This window comes from Pseudophryne corroboree, chromosome 6, assembly GCF_028390025.1.
Source record: "Pseudophryne corroboree isolate aPseCor3 chromosome 6, aPseCor3.hap2, whole genome shotgun sequence".
Lineage (NCBI taxonomy): Eukaryota > Metazoa > Chordata > Amphibia > Anura > Myobatrachidae > Pseudophryne > Pseudophryne corroboree.
In genome coordinates, this window is record NC_086449.1 from 308,241,813 (window position 1) to 308,261,762 (window position 19,950).

Sequence of the window (19,950 nt, forward strand, 5' to 3'; positions counted from 1 at the left end):
CGCCTGTTAATATTGCAGACCTCTATTGTCCATATAAACCAATCAAATGTGACTTCTTTGGGAATGTGCTTCATACTTACCTACCTGTTATATCTCCTCCCTGGGAGAAGCTACTGCTCACTCTGGTGGGCAGGGCCAGGTGCTCACATCATTAGGCCCCACCCCCAACATGGGAAAAATTCAGTGATTTGCAATTCTCATAATTTAGCCCCACCCCTCTATACAGTTCTGGGGTTCCTGTTACTTTCCCCATCCTGCCCACTTCACTAGGAAGCGGGCATACTCTTCCACGGAGGGAAGAGTATGAACATTGCGATACATGTTTAAAAAAAATACATATTTAGCCGCCTTTATTTTCAACAAAAAAATTGTTAATTAGTGTTAGTTGCGAATTATTTGGATCTTGCCACCCTTCTGTACAGAAAAATAAAATCATAATATTTACTCTTCGCCAAAAAAGAGCCACTGTCCTTGCACAAAGTTTTTGTTATATTGCCCTGAAAAGACACCTGTTATCACTTTGTATAGCAGCAATAACAAATGAACTTACAGTGGCAAAACTGTGGTGGGTCTAAAATAGACGGCTAAGACCATTCTTACTAGACATAAATATAGCTGCATACCTAACAACCTGATTTTAGAAATAACTGTAATACAATTTATAACACTTAATTTCATTTTAAACTGGTTGGCAGAGCAATGTGTTGGGTGCAATGGATCATGTTGGTTAGTGTATTGTAAAATTTACAATTTTCTGCTGGAAATAAGGTATGGTTGATCAATAAATGATCAATTCAGATTTCAATATAATTGTTTTAAACTTCTCTTACTATATTTCTGTATACAATATTTAATGTGGTAAAGGATGCTGCTAATTTGATTGAGATCAGTTTTATTTTCATTTCATTTTCTTTTAAAGCTTCTCATGTTTTGGTAAGCTGGTGTATTATCTAAGCTACTAGCTCTCTGTGCTTGAACTACATAATGTTCTACTTAAGTTGACCCCAGATTGCTTTGGAGATATTCAGAACTTTTTCTTCCCTATGATCACTTAAATAAAAGGCAGATGTTTTTTGGCTTGCACAGATTACTATGCCATAATCTTTATTATACAACAAAATTGTAATTAATATATAAGATGATGTTGGTGTGGAGAATTTTCCATGCTCCCCGCATACTAAACTGTCTCTCTTGTATTATTCACAGAGGTGAGATTCTGTGCAGGGTTACGGGGTCCATGGTGCAATCCTGGCAGGAATACCTTGGTTGTTGTTTCTGAGCCCTGTTTTATCCTAGCAGGGGGGAGGGGTGAGAATGGTCAGGGATCAATGCACTTTACCTCCTCCTGACACAAGACTCAGAGGGACGGGACGGGAAGGGAGGGGACCATCCTGCTGGGAAAAAAAGTCAGCAAAGGAATTTGGGTTAATGAAGCTATTTTTAAAGCCCTACACACTAGTCTACTAGAACACATGCCACTGTGCACACATCTGCAACTACACCTAATTCTAACACTAGATAGTGTAGCTGACAACATTGTCATCCTTGTTACAGTGTCTTCCTTGACCTATACTGAATTATTGATATATTCTAATAAACCTTTGTGCATAGGGACACTATTTTCATTCACAGTGTTTTGGTTGTGAATGTTCATAAAGTTTTCTTTAAGAATTCAAATAATTTTTTTTAAAAACATAATAGAGGAGAGACCAATGGTAGGGGCCGTGTAATAGTGTCAATGGCGGTCTATTGGAGGGTTTGTGGCCATATTACTCCATGTGAGACTAGTGTTTTATAAATGCACGGGAGAGATGTTGCACATACATTACAGACCCTTCCCTTAGTACCTAAGAGATTATTATTATTATTATTATTATTATCATCCTTTATTTATATGGCGCCACAAGGGTTCCGCAGCGCCCAATTACATAATACATAAACAAATAATCAAACAGGAAAACAGCAACTTACAGTTGAAGACAGTATAGGACAAGTACAGGGTAAATAAACATAGTTACATAAGCAGATGACACTGGAATAAGTATCAGGTGGCAGAAGACTGCTGGAGTTGGTGCAGTTGAAGATTATTAAAGTAAGAAAAGGATAAGCACATGAGGGAAGAGGGTCCTGCTCGTGAGAGCTTACATTCTATCATGTCCACCCTTTCCCTTCTCTGCTCCAAACTATACATGTTAAGATCTTTTAGTCTTTCCAAGTAAGTTTTGTGATGTAGGCCATGCACCATTTTAGTGGCTCTTCTTTATACCATCTCTAATGTATTAATATCCTTCTGAAGATATGGCCTACAGAATTGAAGTATTTTAGATGAGGCCGTACCAATGACCTATACAGTGGCATTATTTTTTTTTTTTTCTTGCTTCTGATTCCTCTCCCCATGTAACCAAGCATCTGACTAGCCTTCCTCAATGCTTTCTTGCATTACTTGCCTTTAAGTCACTTGAAATAGTCACTCCTACATTTCTTCCTCAGTAGTTTCCATTATAGTTCCCTCGTATCTTGGGTAACTGAGACAATACCAGGAGGTACCCCCTTCTACCTGCATTAAAATGTAGTCACTGCAGCTTACTGTATGTCCTCCTTGATGTATAAGACAATACTACCTAAATGTATTTCTTTTTATATACTTGTTTCATCTGCTGCCTGTTATGATCTAGATCAGCTATCCCTTTTGCTTTGTTTTAATCTCCACACTGGAATGGTTTCCTTATGTAGAATTCTATACATTTTATGGGATATATAAAATATAGGTATATGCAAGGTTATGCCAATAATTTCATATTTTACAAGAGTGAATAAAATGTAGATATATTTTCAGGTGTGCTGGGATAATGTTGCCATTTTACCATGTAATAGTTGTGTTACACTGTATTGGAAACTGTGTGAGTGAATTCTCCATAGCAACATTTTCTGGAAAATAATGGATGCAGATTCGTTACTGCTATGATGATGCTTGGGTGGATGCAGCTACAGGTTGAGTTACTTGAAATACAGGTGCATATGCATGTGGGTGGACTATATAACCTGCTTCTCCTAGGCTGTGTGTAAGTATCAAATTGCCTGAAGGTAGGGGGTGGAGTAAGCAAGCAAAACAAGCTGGTATGTGTCCACTCTGTAAGGCTGATCTAATTTCTAGACATCTTGCTTGTCATACGTTTCCTCATTGAAAGATTCCTGTACTGCATTGTGGAAGCCGGAGTGTGGAGTCTGTACGCTGTCACTGGTTAATTTGCTCTTTCAGTACAGAGTGAAACTATGCAGTTTCGATGTGAGGCCTCGTACTGGTATGTACACCTAGTAAACTTTGTGCGATAACAGTGGCCACTCCTTGCTTTCTACCCTACTGTACGTTTACACAACTCGGGCAGATCACACACTGGCACAGTCAGTGCTAACACTGTCAGTTGTGTGTCATGCTTGGAAAGTGTAAATACAATAGTTGGGGATATAAACTGCTTCCTTTTTTTGTTGTTTAGCGGATACATATTTCTAATTTTTATAGTTTTCCTAATGTCATAGAAACTAAACAAATCTGCGTCTGTGTTATCGATGGTTCCTTGTGATCATCTCTAGTGCTTATATACTGTATTTTATACAGAAATACAAGATACTGTAAGACCAGATCCTGTGCAAGAATGTGAGAAATGTGTGCCTCGGCAATGGTTAATGTCACTGGCATCCACAGATTCAAATATAGACTGGTGATAAGGGCTGTGGCGCCTGACAAATTCCACTGAAAACCACATTCATCTTTTGCCTAGTTCTTTTAGCCTTTTGCCTTGCCTGAAATTATCCTGGTTAGTTAATCATTTTTTATGCAAGTGTATATTTTAGTATTTAAGAAATTAAAAAAAGTATATTTGAAAATATAAATGAGCCTATGCTAACACATATACGTAAGCCTGTGTGCAAGAGCTCCTTCACAGCTAGCCATTGTTAGTGCACTATGGCCCTCATTCCGAGCTGATCGCTCCCTAGCTACTTTTAGCAGAAATGCAAACGCCTGTGCAGCAGAGCGCCTACTCTTCGTGTGCGTTGATTCTAACGACGGAGGGATGGCTTTTGACCTCACACACCTGCCCAGCGAACACCCAGCCACGCCTGCGGTTTCAACAAGACGCCGGCGTTTTTCTAAGCACTCCCTGAAAACGGTTGGTTAACACCCAGAAACGCCCACTTCATGTCAATCTTCCATGCGTCGTGCCATGTGAATGAAAGCTTCGCTAGACCCTGTGCAAAACCACAATGGACTTTGTACCCGTACGTCGCGCGTGCGCATTGCGGTGCATACGCAGAAATGCAGATTTTCTGCCTGATCGTTGCACTGCGAACAATGGCAGCCAGCGATCAACTCGGAATGAGGGCCTATATGCAGGTAATAGCCTGCGACTGGCAGGCATTTGCGAGTTCCCGGCGAGTCTAACCAATGTTTTAAAGGGGCAGTCATTTAAATGATAAATCATTGGGCAGACTCGCCGGGAAATTACAAATGCCCGCAGGTCGCAGGTTATTACATTTATCCTTTGTGTTACTAAATACATTGGGGTAAATTCACTAAGGTGGGAGTTTTTTTTAGAACTGGTGATGTACTCATAGCAACCAGAGTCTACTTAACATTTATCTAGATGCCTCTAGAACACAGGTTCTCAAACTCAGTCCTCAGGACCCCACACAGTGCATGTTTTCCAGGTCTCCTCTCGCAATCACTAATACATAATTAGCTCCACCTGTGCATCTTTTAAAATGGGTCAGTGAGTAATGACTACACCTGTGCACCTGCTAGGTAATCTGGAAAACATGAACTGTGTGGGGTCCTGAGGACCGAGTTTGAGAACCACTGCTCTAGAAGATAATAGAATCGGATTGGTTGCTATGGGCAACATCACCAGTTCAAAAAAAAACTCCCACCTTAGTAAATTTACCCCCTTGAAAGGGCATTTAAGAGTAGCTTTGCTAATGGGGCTGATTTGGGAGCAAACAAAGAGAGCAGGTAACTTTGGGCCTAATTCCTGTTTGTACACAATGGCAATTTTTCAGCAATGGAGTGATTATCAGCAGACTGCGTATGTGGTGCGGTCGCACTGAATTTTTATATGCAGAGTGATTGACAGGAAGGGACTGTTTGGGGGAGCTAACATGAGAGTGGCGGCAAAAACACAGGCATGTCGGTTGTTTTTGAGGCATGTATCTGCTTCAGCTGCGATTATGTATCTACAGCGCCAGTGATGCTACTGCTGCAGCCAGTCTGCATAGCCATAGGTCACCTCTAGGAGTTGAGGTTCCTCATTATTGCGCTGGTGCTGCATATGAGTACGCAACTGCGGAGGACTTTGCAATGGCTCCAGTGGGTGTCTATCGTCTATCCTGGGTGTCAGCTTCACTTGCAGTTGTTGACTATAATTCATGACAGTGTGCTTTAGCTGTGCTGATAGACTTTGGCCACTGTATACATATTATATTATGCTTGCTTTGACATTTATTGCAGTGTGAGTCATTTATTAGCAGAAATGGAGCCACCCTTATGAATTCCTGTAAATGTTATCACAACAGTTTTGGGGGTATATAGAGAAAATACAGGACAAAGGAAAAGGTTTTGTAATCGTTTCCTTTGTCCAATATGGTTTTGGGACACATCCCACTCTTACATTATACTTGTTTGTTACATGGGTGTCAGCTGAAACGTGTCCACCTTCCCATTCGCTGTCCTCTCCTATATAGCCCTGTTGCTCCCATTAGGATGGCAGGCAATTATTGTTCCTGCCCAACAAGACTTTTCCCTTGTATTCAACCCATATTGTGCTGCACTGATTGCTTGACTGGCCGTGACATCCATGTACCAAAATGTATCTGTCTATGTAAAGATGGCGATTAGTAGCACAGCTCTTAGAGCCAAAATGTTTGTGTATGTGAGTGTGGGAGTGGGGGTGTTAGTGGAGGTCAATGTGTTAGGAGTCCGTTACCTTGAATTTTCCCACTAGCTTGGGAGAACCAAATCCCTGAAATCACAGGTGGGAGCAATGCACATTTCTAATGGCATTGGTATAATTAACAAGTAAAAGCATACTTGCCTTCTTTTGAAAAGTAGTTTCAGGGGTGCACACTGACATCACACCGACATCACACCTACAGTACACAGCAGGGCTGCACACTGACATCACACCTACAGTACACAGCAGGACTACACACTGACATCACACCTACAGTACACAGCAGGGCTACACACTGACATCACACCTACAGTACACAGCAGAGCTACACACTGACATCACACCTACAGTACACAGCAGAGCTACACACTGACATCACACCTACAGTGCACTGCAGGGCTACACACTGACATCACACCTACAGTGCACTGCAGGGCTACACACTGACATCACACCTACAGTACACAGCAGGGCTACACACCGACATCACACCTACAGTACACAGCAGGGCTACACACCGACATCACACCTACAGTACACAGCAAGGCTACACACCGACATCACACCTACAGTACACAGCAGGGCTGCACACTGACATCACACCTACAGTACACAGCAGGACTACACACTGACATCACACCTACAGTACACAGCAGGGCTACACACTGACATCACACCTACAGTACACAGCAGAGCTACACACTGACATCACACCTACAGTACACAGCAGAGCTACACACTGACATCACACCTACAGTGCACTGCAGGGCTACACACTGACATCACACCTACAGTACACAGCAGGGCTACACACCGACATCACACCTACAGTACACAGCAAGGCTACACACCGACATCACACATTTACAGTACACAACAGGGCTACACACCGACATCACACCTACAGTACACAGCAGAGCTACACACTGACATCACACCTACAGTACACAGCAGGGCTACACACCGACATCACACCTACAATACACAGCAGGTCTACACACTGACATCACACCTACAGTGCACAGCAGGGCTACACACCGACATTACACCTACATCATTATACCAATACAGTATATTTTACATACTTACACATGTGACAGACATTAATCCAGCTTTGGTAGTAACTACTACTTTAAAGGTTAAACTTTAATGTTCTTAAATTTTTTTGCAGCAGATGGTGAAAGGGGGGGTGAGGGGGGTTTGGAGCTGTGAGGGGAGAGAGCGAGCAGGAGAGGGGATTCTGTATGGGGGAGAGTGGGTCAGGGGATGCCACGGATGGGGAAGAATGGGAGTTTGGAGCTGTGAGGAAAGAGAGCGAGCGAGCAGGAGGGGAATCTGTATGGGGTACTGGGGTTGCTGCAGATAGGGAAGGGGGGGGGGGGGTTGGAGCTGTGAGGGGAGAAAGAGTAAGCCTTAGGAAACAAGCTACTCATTGACAGTGGAGCAGCTTGTAATAGGGGCAGTGATACAGGTTCTCTCATGTGTACCCCAGTGGCAAACACAGGATTTTTATTTGGGGAGGGGGTTGCCCATTTGAATATATATATATATATATATATATATATATATAGGCTATTGCATATATTTTAGAACATGCATGCATGCATACACACATACATACATACATACATACATACATATAAAACAAACAAACAAACAAACAAACAAACAAACAAACAAACAAACAAACAAAAAAACAAACACACACACACACACCAAGCAGGGGAGTTCAGCTGTGTCCAAGATAAGACAGTGAAGGCACTATTCTATTATGCTTCGCCCCCAAAATGCCGCGATTCGCGGGTCTTCCAACCTGTTGGATGATAGGACCACTGTGGTTCTGCTGCCTGTCACTGAATGTGGTGCTGGGCTGGCAGCTCTGATTGGATGCTGGGGACTGGTGACTGGAGATCGCACAGAAACTCCTCCAAACTGCAGGGCAGGCCTCTGACAGGTGCCGGAGGACTGTCTAAAAGCATGGGGAGTGACATGCTGTAATTCTGATAAGGGAGGTTGGGGGACGCGTGCAGTAGGAATCCGGGAGTTGCACTTCAGTTTGCGGGGTAGCGGGGGACTCTGGCAAAATACGGGAGCTTCACGCTAAATGCGGGAGGGTAGGCAAGTCTGAGTAAAAGTATATTTATGATTTAGACCTACTACTTATTTTCCATGTTACATGGTAAAATGCAGTGATGAAAACAATACAGAATAAGAGAGCACGACTGCTTTACTTCCCGCATTCTAGCAGTTAATTTGTTGCATTCTATGAATACATGCAGATTACACTATGTTTGGTCCAATTACATTGTATTTTTTTTTAAACTATGTCAGAGGTATCTATTCATATTTGCAGTTGATAATAGTGATTGATATCTGCACCTGGAGATTTGCTTATAGTGTAGATTATTCACTCATTTGTATGGCCACCATCACATGTTGCTGTCTCTTTTTCTTGTACAGTATATAATATTGTATTTGATTTACACCATGTTTGGAATCAATACTATTAATGTAACAGTATAATTAATTATATATGTTGATTTTGCTAAGTTGGGACTAACATTGTGTACTGCACTTCATGAAGGGAAAGAATATATGACACAAACCTGTGATTTTATAGCATATTTTAGATTAGTGCTGTGATACTGCAAGCCTCAGCTTCCTCTGCTGGCCGATAGCTGGGTGGGACTTCACAACTCCTGGAGAGCCACAGGTTGTCCAGGGCTGTTTCGGGTATTGATATATATTCTATACTACAAAAGATGGGTGGTGTCTGGAGTCCTGACATCTATCAATCTTTATACATGCTGCCCAAAAAAAGGAGCATAGTAGGAGAAACTGTGCAGAGTATAGCAAAAGAAAAAGTATACACAATTAATTAAAATAGTGTAAAAATAACAAACATTCCCATGTAAGGCTACCGTATTGAGACTGTACAGTTCACCAATACTGAAATTATACCTGACTGCAGATAATTTACTCAGTCTCAATGATTACTTTTGGAAACTAACAGGCCTATTTATTAAACCCATTGTTCATCAGTTTCTGCATAATTTTATATATATATACCCGCTATGTACTAACAGCCTAATGCAGGAGATTTCACAGAACTCTCCTACAGTGGCTAATTAGCGCTGTAAACCACAGTCCCCATTATTGGTGGTCATTCCAAGTTGATCGCTAGCTGCATTTGTGCGCAGCGATCAGGCTAAAAAACGGCAGTTCTGCGCATGCGGCACAATGCGCACGCGTGACTTACGGGCACAATGAATGATTCAGTTTTGCACAGGGTCTAGCGATGTATTTCAGTCGCACTGGTTGCCGCAGAGTGATTGACATGAAGTGGGCGTTTCTGGGTGGCAACTGACCGTTTTCAGGGAGTGTTCGGAAAAACGCAGGCGTGCCAGGGAAAACGCAGGCGTGGCTGGGCGAACGCTGGGCGGGTGTGTGACGTCAGATCCGGAGCTGAATAGTCTGAAGTGATCGCTGAGTAGGTTTTGAGCTACTCTGAAACAACACAAAATTTTTTTTGCAGGCGCTCTGCGATAAAAACGTTTGCACTTCTGCTAAGCTAAAATACAGTCCCAGTGGGCGGCGGCATAGCGTTTGCACGGCTGCTAAAAACTGCTAGCGAGCGATCAACTCGGAATGACCCCCATTATCAGTGGGGACTATGGTCTGATCTCTGTGTGCTAAACTCTGAATAGTTACATTTTTGGAGCTTGGCTACGTAGGTTTACACCATCCTCAGATGCCATAAACTGCTTTAAGCCTATGGAGGCATAGTCGCAGGAGAGTGATCTTACTATCCCTCTCCTGTAGCATCCGACTGGCTCCCAAATCAGACACTGTGCGTATGTGTAGTGTCATATTCCCCCGAAGGAGTCTTTCACAAATGTAAAAGACTCCTCCAATATTCCGGGCAAGTTATTCACAAGGACAGAGGTTATCGCTACCGCTGTCCCTGCAAGCTTACTTTAGTACATAACAGGGATATTTTCATTCAAATTTAAAATATCTATTGAGGTATTGACTATTTGCAGAAGTGCTGCGATTAAAAACACATAAGTGTGAAAAGCAGAAGTAGAGTATTATCTCAGTGAAAAGCAGTCAGGTCGGCAGGTCTGATTAAAGTTTTACAGCCATATACCATAAGAGCAAACTATCACAAACAAAAAATAATGTTCACACAGTGTCGTTATGACTATATTAGTTCTTACTATTATACAGGTTGAGTTTCCCATATCCAAATATTCCGAAATACGGAATATTCCGAAATACGGACTTTTTTGAGTGAGACTGAGATAGTGAAACCTTTGTTTTTTGATGGCTCAGTGTACACAAACTTTGTTTAATACTCAAAGTTATTAAAAATATTGTATTAAATGAACTTCAGACTGTGTGTATAAGGTGTATATGACACATGAATGAATTCTGTGAATGTACACACACTTTGTTTAATGCACAAAGTTATAAAAAATATTGGCTAAAATGACCTTCAGGCTGTGTGTATATGGTATATATGAAACATAAATGCATTCTGTGCTTAGATTTAGGTCCCATCACCATGATATCTCATTATGGTATGCAATTATTCCAAAATACAGAAAAATCCGATATCCAAAATTCCTCTGGTCCCAAGCATTTTGGATAAGGGATACTCAACCTGTATATCATTTGACATAATAAATTCTAGCTTACTAAGATTGACTAGTGGTGCAGCGTGTATGGTTTATGCTAAAATGAATGACATTTTATAGTTTCTATTATAGAATTATGGGCGATTATCTGAGCGCTATTTTTTGCAAGATTTTGACATTGTGTGGGACAGTAACCTATATAGTCATATCCTGTGTCACTCAGCATAGGTGTAGCACTAAAGATAATAAAACCAAATTTATTGCAATTAGGTAGGGAGATACTCCTAAGACATGTCATCACAAGTGTACATTTGTGCAATATTGTTGGCGTTCTGACATCTTCTTTAGTGTAATTAGTTTAATTCATTATTAAGAAAGTAAAGAAAAAAAGATGATGTATATTACAGGAACTCCTGTGCTTAGCATTTCATGCTCCCATTCTTAGTAACTATGAATGATAAGCTCAGAGACAGATTAATAACTCCTATCTCATGTTACATTTGTTCTTCATCAAAATGTAAGCATTAAGATGTAGCGCATGTCAGCAGGGCACACACCTGCATTCCTGCTGCACCTCAGTGTACCGTAACAACTGTAACAGCGCATATGTCTAGGCATGGCTTGGACTAGGCTCCGCTGCTTAATCAAGTGCACTCTTTCAATACAACCAGTGTAGCATTGTTAGGATCAGATAATAATTGTGTCCCCAATTTATTATAGTAATAATAATAATTGTATTTATATAGCACTCTTTCTCCAAACAGGACTCAAGGCGCATTACAGACATCAAAACAATGCACATGATACAGAAGGTTAATACAGCAATACACAAGCCGCACTGACCTAAAAATAATAAACCTAGAATGCATAGAGTAGTCATAATGCAGGATTGGCGTAGGCATTATGGGTAATAACGTCCATGGATTGTGTATTCCACCCTCACAAGGTACCAGGTGGGGCAGCCATCTTGAGCGCACTGCGTAGGATTACCCTCGGGGGAATAGTCTACCCCTAAAAGAGATGACACACAATGGGGTTGAATGCATCGTCCTAACGTTCAGAGTAGAGTCCCAACAAAACTGTCAGGTCCATGTATTTTTCATCCCCAAGCGTACCAGATGAGGCAGCAATGTTTGGCGCACTATAAAGGTTACACTGTGGGAGGTGAGCCATACATGGGCCCAATGCATATATGGGAAAACGGACACTGTGTAGTCGTATGATACAACCTGTATGGAATAATCCACGTGAGAAACATCCTGCCCGAAGAGGAATGTTTATGGCCACATGCAGGCTCAGTAGGCCCGAGTACCCAGTGACTAGTTTGAAATTGAATAAAGTCAGTCATTCAGTAATTGTATAGAGTAGCTGGATGATAAAGGGTTGTGGTATTGTGGCTAGCTGCTAGCCTAGTCCCAGGCCAAAGGTGGAGATATGATATAAGGATTTATAGACATGCCTGAAAATGTCTAAAAATATAATTAATTTTAAGTGGCTCATTCAGGCGCATGATACTTGTTTCTAGGCAACACGTGGGGAAGAACTGGTCAATGTATAGACACTGTGGGGCTGATGCAAAGTTGAATGAAAGTCATTTTACTGAATGGGTCCTGTATGTTTTCGCACTGTGAATGTTCTTGAGCAGAGCGTACCCAGCTATAGGCGATGCTTGCCTCCATTGCTTTTAATTGAATTACCCTTGATGTAGGTGTAACTCATACTTGGAGAGTAGCCAAATCTCCTGCATTCCGCCTGCTTCCTAGTGAAGCGGGCAGGGTGGGGAGATTATACCTGGGATTTGTGGCTCTGTATAGAGTGGTGGGGCTAAATGACGCAAATTCGCATCATTTAGCACCACCTCCGTTCCGCAAATCACAGTATTTTGACGCAAAGGGAGCAGCGCTTATTGATGAGGCAGCCAGGCCCATCCCCTAAAGTGTCCTGTATTGTCTCCTCATTGGGCTTCTCCCAGAGAGGAGACCATAAAAGTAGGTAAGTATAGTGTAGTTATGGCCGACGTGCGTTCAGACTTCATTTTCCCAATGTATGTCCCTAACAATACAATACTGGATGGATATTTCTTCATGAGTACTTTGATCTCAGGAAATATGGCATGTCCTACTACTGGCTGTTCATTAAGGAGGAATGTTTAGCCGTGACAGAGTCACCATGATATCACTGGCTGGTGCTGATAAATGTTTTCATAGGAAGATATATAAATGTTTGCAGAGGAGACACTAATTAAGGAACGGTGTGCACCCTTATAATTAAGTAATACCAGTGCCTTGCTTAAAAGAGTTTTACCAAACATGTCATAATGTGGTCTGGAAATACCACCCTTATCAATGACATTATTACTGGTGTCTGTATCATTATTTTGGATACGTATATATGTACATCACAGTACTGCTTCACTGTAGTGCTATATGATGTTTTGCATTTATAGTGTTCTATATCTATTGACATTTTACTTTGAAATACAACTGGATATATTACAAAAAAGTACTGTATACTTATATAATACATCAGTCCTACTAAATTTACTTCCAGGTGTTCCTGTTGGCAAATACCATTTCATAACAATATACACAGCCTAATATCTGAGAGTTCATTTTCCATAGTGTGATCAAATGTTTGTCCCCTACTTTTATTGTTCTCATTCTGTCTTATTGATGCATGTTTACTACAATTAAAATATCTCTATAGAATAAGTAGGATGTATCAGTTACTGTAGCCATATATGTATCTTGGCGCTTAAACATGTATATATACTTTATGATGCAGTAGGGTCAGATTATTTATTTTTACATTTGTTTTTTTATTTTAATTTACATTGTCCTGTATGAGTAGTTATTAGTATGAAATAACTTGTTCTCATGTGGTCTATAAGTAATCTGTGTGGAGGCACTGGACAGTGATCCGATGCTCAGAGCTTGGGCTGCTGTTGGGAAATATGGTATAACCGGATTGTGATAGCTCTGAGCTGCGGCACAGCATAGAGGACCAAGGGGGTTATTCAGAGATATACGCAGCCCGATCTGCGTTCATCTTTGCACATGCTAGGGCCGCCCAGCACAGGGAAGGTCGCCCAGCATGCGTGAGGCTGCCTCCCAATGCGTCCGCGATCTAATTGCGGATGCATCGGAAATAAGGTTGACCCCTGGTAGCGCAGCCATTGGCAAACTGCGCTGCTGGCAGATAATGCGGCCAGGTCTGAATGAACTCCTAAATCTTCCCTAAATGCTGTGCTCCGTTTGACCATAGGTGTGCGCAGGGGGGGTGCCTGGTGCGCACAGGCACCCCCTATTGTCTGGCACCCCGATCTCACATGCCTGATGCAGCGATCGCCGAGCAGGCTGATTACTGTCCCCTCTGCGCTGCACCCTGTCAGGACTGCATTACTGACCAGACGCCTGGGTTAATCAAGGGTGCCAGTGACACCGGCTTTCAAATTCCCGGCTCCACCTCCATGTACAAAAACAGTGTGATGTGACGTGATTACATCATGCTGCTCGCATGCCCCCCTGTCACACCCGCCACATACACACCTCTCTCCTTCTATGCTATGCCAACGCCAGCCACTGATGAGGAGCAGCATGCAGCCAGCATTCTTCTTAGGAAGACAAATTCAATACTGGCAGGCGGCCGGCAGCAGCATTGACACGTCACTCGTTTTTCCAGCAGCAGCAGTACTAGTCTGCGACTGTCAGTGTCAGTTTAGTTTAGTTACTGACTTGTAAGTAAGCTGATGCAGCTTTCAGGGGAAAGAGAGGGGGAGCCAGGCCAGGCTGAGGAGGAGCAGTGTAATTGCAGTGAGTGCCATCAGGGGTGTTTGTTTGGTGCACACCACAACATCTGACAATGTATCTGCTTTATTAGTATTGGTACAAAGGTGGATATTTTATATGCGTTGACCTGCAATAGATGGTGCTAGAAACGCCCAGAAGGCGGTGCTAGACACACCAACTCCAAAGGTGCACCCCCTAATAAAATGTGCTGTGCACACCAGTGCGTTTGACCACGATGGACTGGTGGTGAGATAAACTTTTGCAACTCCCACTATACTGTCAACATGATGAACAATGCAGGTTGTAATAGTTGTATATAACTCGGATTGTGACAAATAAATAACTGATTAACCAATGCTACTCATGTTTGGTGTTCCCAGCCTGAGCTTTTCTGCTATGATTCTAGATACATTTCTAGACTGTCATTGCTCACATCTGGAGCCTAAAGCATGTTTACTTTCCTGTACGGTGTTTGCTTAGTCACTGGTATCATACCTTGAATCATTTCCAGATTACATAGCAACGAAAGCCTTACTGTCCTTACCTGGAACCATTCTGTCCCTTAAAGATCAAACCCACCAGCACTATTTTAACATGATTTACTCGTGTTGATAAAGGGGGTCATTCCGAGTTGATCGCTAGCTGCATTCGTTCGCTGTGCAGCGATGAGGCAAAAAAAACGGCACTTCTGCGCATACGTATGCGGCGCAATGCACACGCGCGACGTACTATTACAACGAATGATGTAGTTTCACACAGGGTCTAGCGAAGCTTTTCAGTCGCACTGCTGGCTACACAGTGATTGACAGGAAGTGGGAGTTTCTGGGTGGCAACTGACCGTTTTCAGGGTGTGTTCGGAAAAACGCAGGCGTGCCAAGAAAAATGCAGGCGTGGCTGGGCGAACGCAGGGCGTGTTTGTGATGTCAAAACAGGAGCTGAACAGTCTGAAGTGATCGCAAGCGTTGAGTAGGTTTAGATTGAAAAAAGAACTCAGCTGCGCAATGAAATTGGAAACATGAACAAAAACTGACGTATGCTGAGATCAATTAAACAAAAAATTTAATATGACAATAAAATAAATTTCATACAATAAAAGAGGTACATTTACTAAGCAGTGATAAGAGTGGAGAAATGTCCCCATCAACCAATCAGCACTGAAGTAACATCTATAATTTGCATACTATAAAATGATACAGAGCTGATGATTGGTTGATGGGGAAATTTCTCCACTGGCTCACTTCTCCACTCTTATCACTGCTTAGTAAATGTACCCCATAGTCTGGACTTAAACCTTATAAGGAAAATAGTAAAATACCCTGTACTGGATATCCGATAAAACAAGCACTTGTGGTGTGAGCAGTAACAATGGGGGTAATTACAAGTTGATCGCAGCAGGAAATTTTTTAGCAGTTGGCCAAAACCATGTGCACTGCAGGGGGGGGGCAGATATAACATTTGCAGAGAGAGTTAGATTTGGGTGGGTTATTTTGTATCTGTGCAGGGTAAATACTGGCTGCTTTATTTTTACACTGCAATTTAGATTGCAGATTGAACTCACCACACCCAAATCTATCTCTCTTTGCACATGTTATATCTGCCCCCCCTGCAGTGCACATGGTTTTGCCCAACTGCTAAAAAATTTCCTGCTGCGATCAACTTGGAATTACCCCCAATATGCAATATTTGTATCCAACAAGTAGAAACAGTATCGTATCCTGGATATGAATGAATTGTTAGAATGTGGACTATTTCATAAGTTTTAAACTGGTAACTGCAGTCCAATGAATGTATTAATGGAGCTCCTTCATGTAGAAATGCTCCGATGTCAGATAAAGTCAAAATTACCTCTCCCGTGGGCTGGTTAGATTATCCTGCGTTGCCCACCACGTAGCTGTCACTGGGAGGGAGAGTGCCGTTGCCCACCACGTAGCTGTCACTGGGAGGGAGAGTGCAAAGCTTGCACCGGGTGGAGTCCTACACGGAGACGCTGCTGGAGGTATAAAGGAGCCACTATGGAGACTGAGTTGCCAATGCTGCTCGTCAGGCCTCAATGTCAGCTGCGGCGTGCAGAGAATAATATGCCACTGCAGGGGCTGCAAGGGCAATATCGGTCTCTTAGTATAGATGAAAGTGCTTGTCAAGCAAAATGCTTGTTAGGCAGAGTGTAGAAGTCCAGTTGGTATAAAAAAAAATAGTGGAGTCCTAACCGGTTTCGTCACGCTCCACATGACATTCTCAAAGGCTAGCTGCATTTGTTCGCTGTGCAGCGATGAGGCAAAAAAAGGCACTATGCACACGTTTTTGGGTGTCAACTGACCGTTTTCAGGGTGTGTTAGTAAAAATGCAGGCGTGCCAAGAAAAACACAGGGCGTGTTTGTGACGTCAAAACAGGAACTGAACAGTCTGAAGTGATCGCAAGCGTTGAGTAGGTTTAGAGCTACTCAGAAACTGTACAAAAAAACCGTTGTAGCAGCGCTGCGATCCTTTCGTTCGCACTTCTGCTAAGCTAAAATACACGCTCAGTGGGCGGGGGCATAGCGTTTGCACGGCTGCTAAAAACTGCTAGCGAGCGATCAACTCGGAATGACCCCCCTAGTGCATGTAAACAGGTCTGACACAAAAGAACAATTGTTCCTGGTGTCACTGTGTCACATTTTTACTTGTTTCAGAACACATCTTATTCTGATGTTTTGTGTGATTGCTGCAGGTAAACACTCCGGAAATGCCTAAAATTATTGATTTAGTGCTAGTAAAATATGTCTGCAAAACATTTATATAGTTAAAAATACAAAAAAAAAAAGAGCAGATACCCACTGGCATTTCAGTCATGCCTTTTAAGCGGCACTCATGCAAGCAGATGTGACCACAGATCCATTGGTGTTTTGTTATGCATATTACATGGTTTAGTGTCTACAATGAGGTCTAAAATCGTAGTAAATATGCATATCAAACCATACTTGCCTACCTGACCCTCTCCATGAGGCAGAAAATGCTCTGTTCCTGGACTTTCCTGGTAATGTATGATTGCCATCACCTGTGGTGAAACACCTTTCTTATCAATTACCTAGCTCACCACAGGTGATGGCAATCATACATTACCAGGAAAGTCCAGGAACAGAGCATTTTCTCCCTCATGGACAGGGTCAGGTAGGCAAGTATGTATCAAACATGCCACTTGGCATGGGACCTATATATCGCTGGGCCTGATTCCTAGTTGTACGCTAATGCTGCCAAAGATGCGATTTGTGACTCAGAGGATGTGCGGAAATATGCTGTTTGTATAGAGACACCCACAGGAGCCTTTGCAGGAGCCCGCGTCTGCACACAAATTCTCGCATCTGCAGAGCCAGAAAACACTGACTCCTCCAGTAAGTCTATGGTCACTCAGAATGGCCACCGCAACTGAGACGCCGGAGACGTGATTACTGCATATAGGATCACAGTCTGTGGTTGATACACCCCCGTAAACTGTCCAAATATGCCCGCATTTTTGCTGCCATTCTCCCTCACACAAGATGGGCACTTCCTGTCAATCACTTGTAAATGAATCCTCAATGCGAGTATAAAGTTAAATCATTTGCTGTGTCTGCAGCAATGCCCAGTTTACCGATAATTGCTCAGTTGGGAAAATATTGGCTTTGCGTACCTCTCTGAATCAGGCCCATTGTTACAAGAGAGATTATACCTATTGTACATTTTTACATGTGTTAACTTGGGTTACAGTGCTTGTTTTGAATTGTTTAGTCGCCATTATTATCAATGGGGGCTACAATCTGACCCATATGTACCAAACTATTATTCCAGAGACTGACACTGTGCGCAGGGTCAGAACCCCCGGAGGAGTCTCTCACAAATGAATCACTCTTCCAAAATACCCGGGAAGTAACTTTCAGGAACAGCGATTATCACTTGGTACTTATGGCCCGATTCAGCAAGGTTAGCAATTGTGTTGAAATCGCTATTAGGCGATTTCAGAAGATATGCGCACGCCGGTGCGTGCATGTGCAATGTCTTAAATTGAGACCGCAGTCTTAAGTCCTGTCAGGGGCGTCAATGCACCATTTTGTGGGCGTCGATGCACCATTTGGTGAGGTGTGTCCGGACCTTTTGCAGGGCAGGCTGTGGCGGCTGCGTGATGTCACATGCAGCCGCTGCGCACCAAAAGATGGCGGCCTTCTGTCTGCTTTCTCAGCTAGGGTGCGAATGCAGGGTGCAACCCTAAACATGCGAGCACATCGCATTTTAGCAGGGGGGGGCAGTACCCGGCGGGTGGGGCGGACTTGCCCTGTGCTGGGTGTCCCCCCCGCATGTCAGTGGAAAGGGTTGTAGTTGTGCGTTTTTTTGCAGAACTACAACCCATGCTAAATTAGGCCCTTGGGATATTAAAATATCATCTGTGAAACCAAGTGCTATTAGTCTCGCAAGCTGTGATTATTAATACATAGGCTTCTAAACGTGCATACTACTGTATTTATATATCAGCTTGAATTTACTATTGTGTCAAAAGTATCATCTATAGGCGTTTTATATGTGAACCCAGAAGTCTCAGCTAAGTTGTTGAAAATATACTAAGAAAAGCTAATTTCATATATTACGCATTGGTCATTCTGACATGCCCATTTTGCCACATAGGGGGTAATTCAGACCTGATCGTAGCTGCAAATTTGTTAGCAGTTGGGCAAAACCATGTGCACTGCAGGTGGGGCAGATATAACATGTGCAGAGAGAGTTAGATTTGGGTGGGATATTTTGTTTCTGTGCAGGGTAAATACTGGCTTCTTTATTTTTACACTGCAGTTTAGATTTCAGTTTGAACACACCCCACCCAAATCTAACTCTCTCTGCACATGTTATATATGCCCCCCTGCAGTGCACATGGTTTTGCCCAACTGCTAACAAATTTGCTGCTACGATCAGGTCTGAATTACCCCCATAGTTATATAGCACGATACACTTAAGGTGCATACTCACGGTGTGATTTTCGCTATCTTCGATTTTGACTAAGTGTTGACTATACTTTAGTGCTACACAGTCAAAATTGACTTGCCTGCACCGTCTATCTAGCCTTGCGATACCGACCCTGCATCACCTCGCATCGGGATTGCAAGTTAGCTAACACCTTGCAATTTGCACTAACTTTCCTTGTGATTTTAACTATATAGTCAAAATTGTAGGGGTGTGGTATGACTGGCTGCCTGCCAGGATCCCGGCGCCGGGATTCCGACCACCGGAATGGCGGCAGCTGGGCGAGCGCAAAAGAGCCCCTTGCGGGCTCGCTGCATTCATCACACTGTGGGCGCGCTACACACGCCACACTATATATTCTCCCTCCAGGGGTGTCGTGGACACTCCAAGAGGGAGAATAGTTGCCGGCATCCAGGCGGTCGAGATCCCGACGCCGGTATGCTGAGCGCCGGGATCCCGACAGCCGGCCAGTCAAGTGCCACCCCTTATTAATTGTGACTCTGGGATTGTCACCCAAGAGTGATCCTTCCCCAACAACCCAAACTCTCCTCCATGGCCAGTATTCGTAAAATAGGGATGGCCATTGGCAGGCTAAACATCGATGTATTTAAT

The 19,950-nt window shown here is 42.9% G+C and overlaps 1 protein-coding gene across 7 annotated transcripts in view; it reads left to right on the top strand.

The window, feature by feature from the left end:
- The window catches only part of TJP1 (tight junction protein 1), an 805,169-nt gene that overhangs the window by 534,603 nt on the left and 250,616 nt on the right, over positions 1-19,950 (top strand). The window contains exon 1 of one of the 7 annotated variants that reach the window (XM_063926230.1): positions 3,133-3,302. The exons of the other annotated variants lie outside the window; for them this stretch is intronic. The gene's annotated coding sequence lies outside the window, so the exon portion shown is untranslated. Of the gene's footprint in view, positions 1-3,132; positions 3,303-19,950 lie in introns of those variants that run through there. 7 annotated transcript variants of the gene reach the window in all.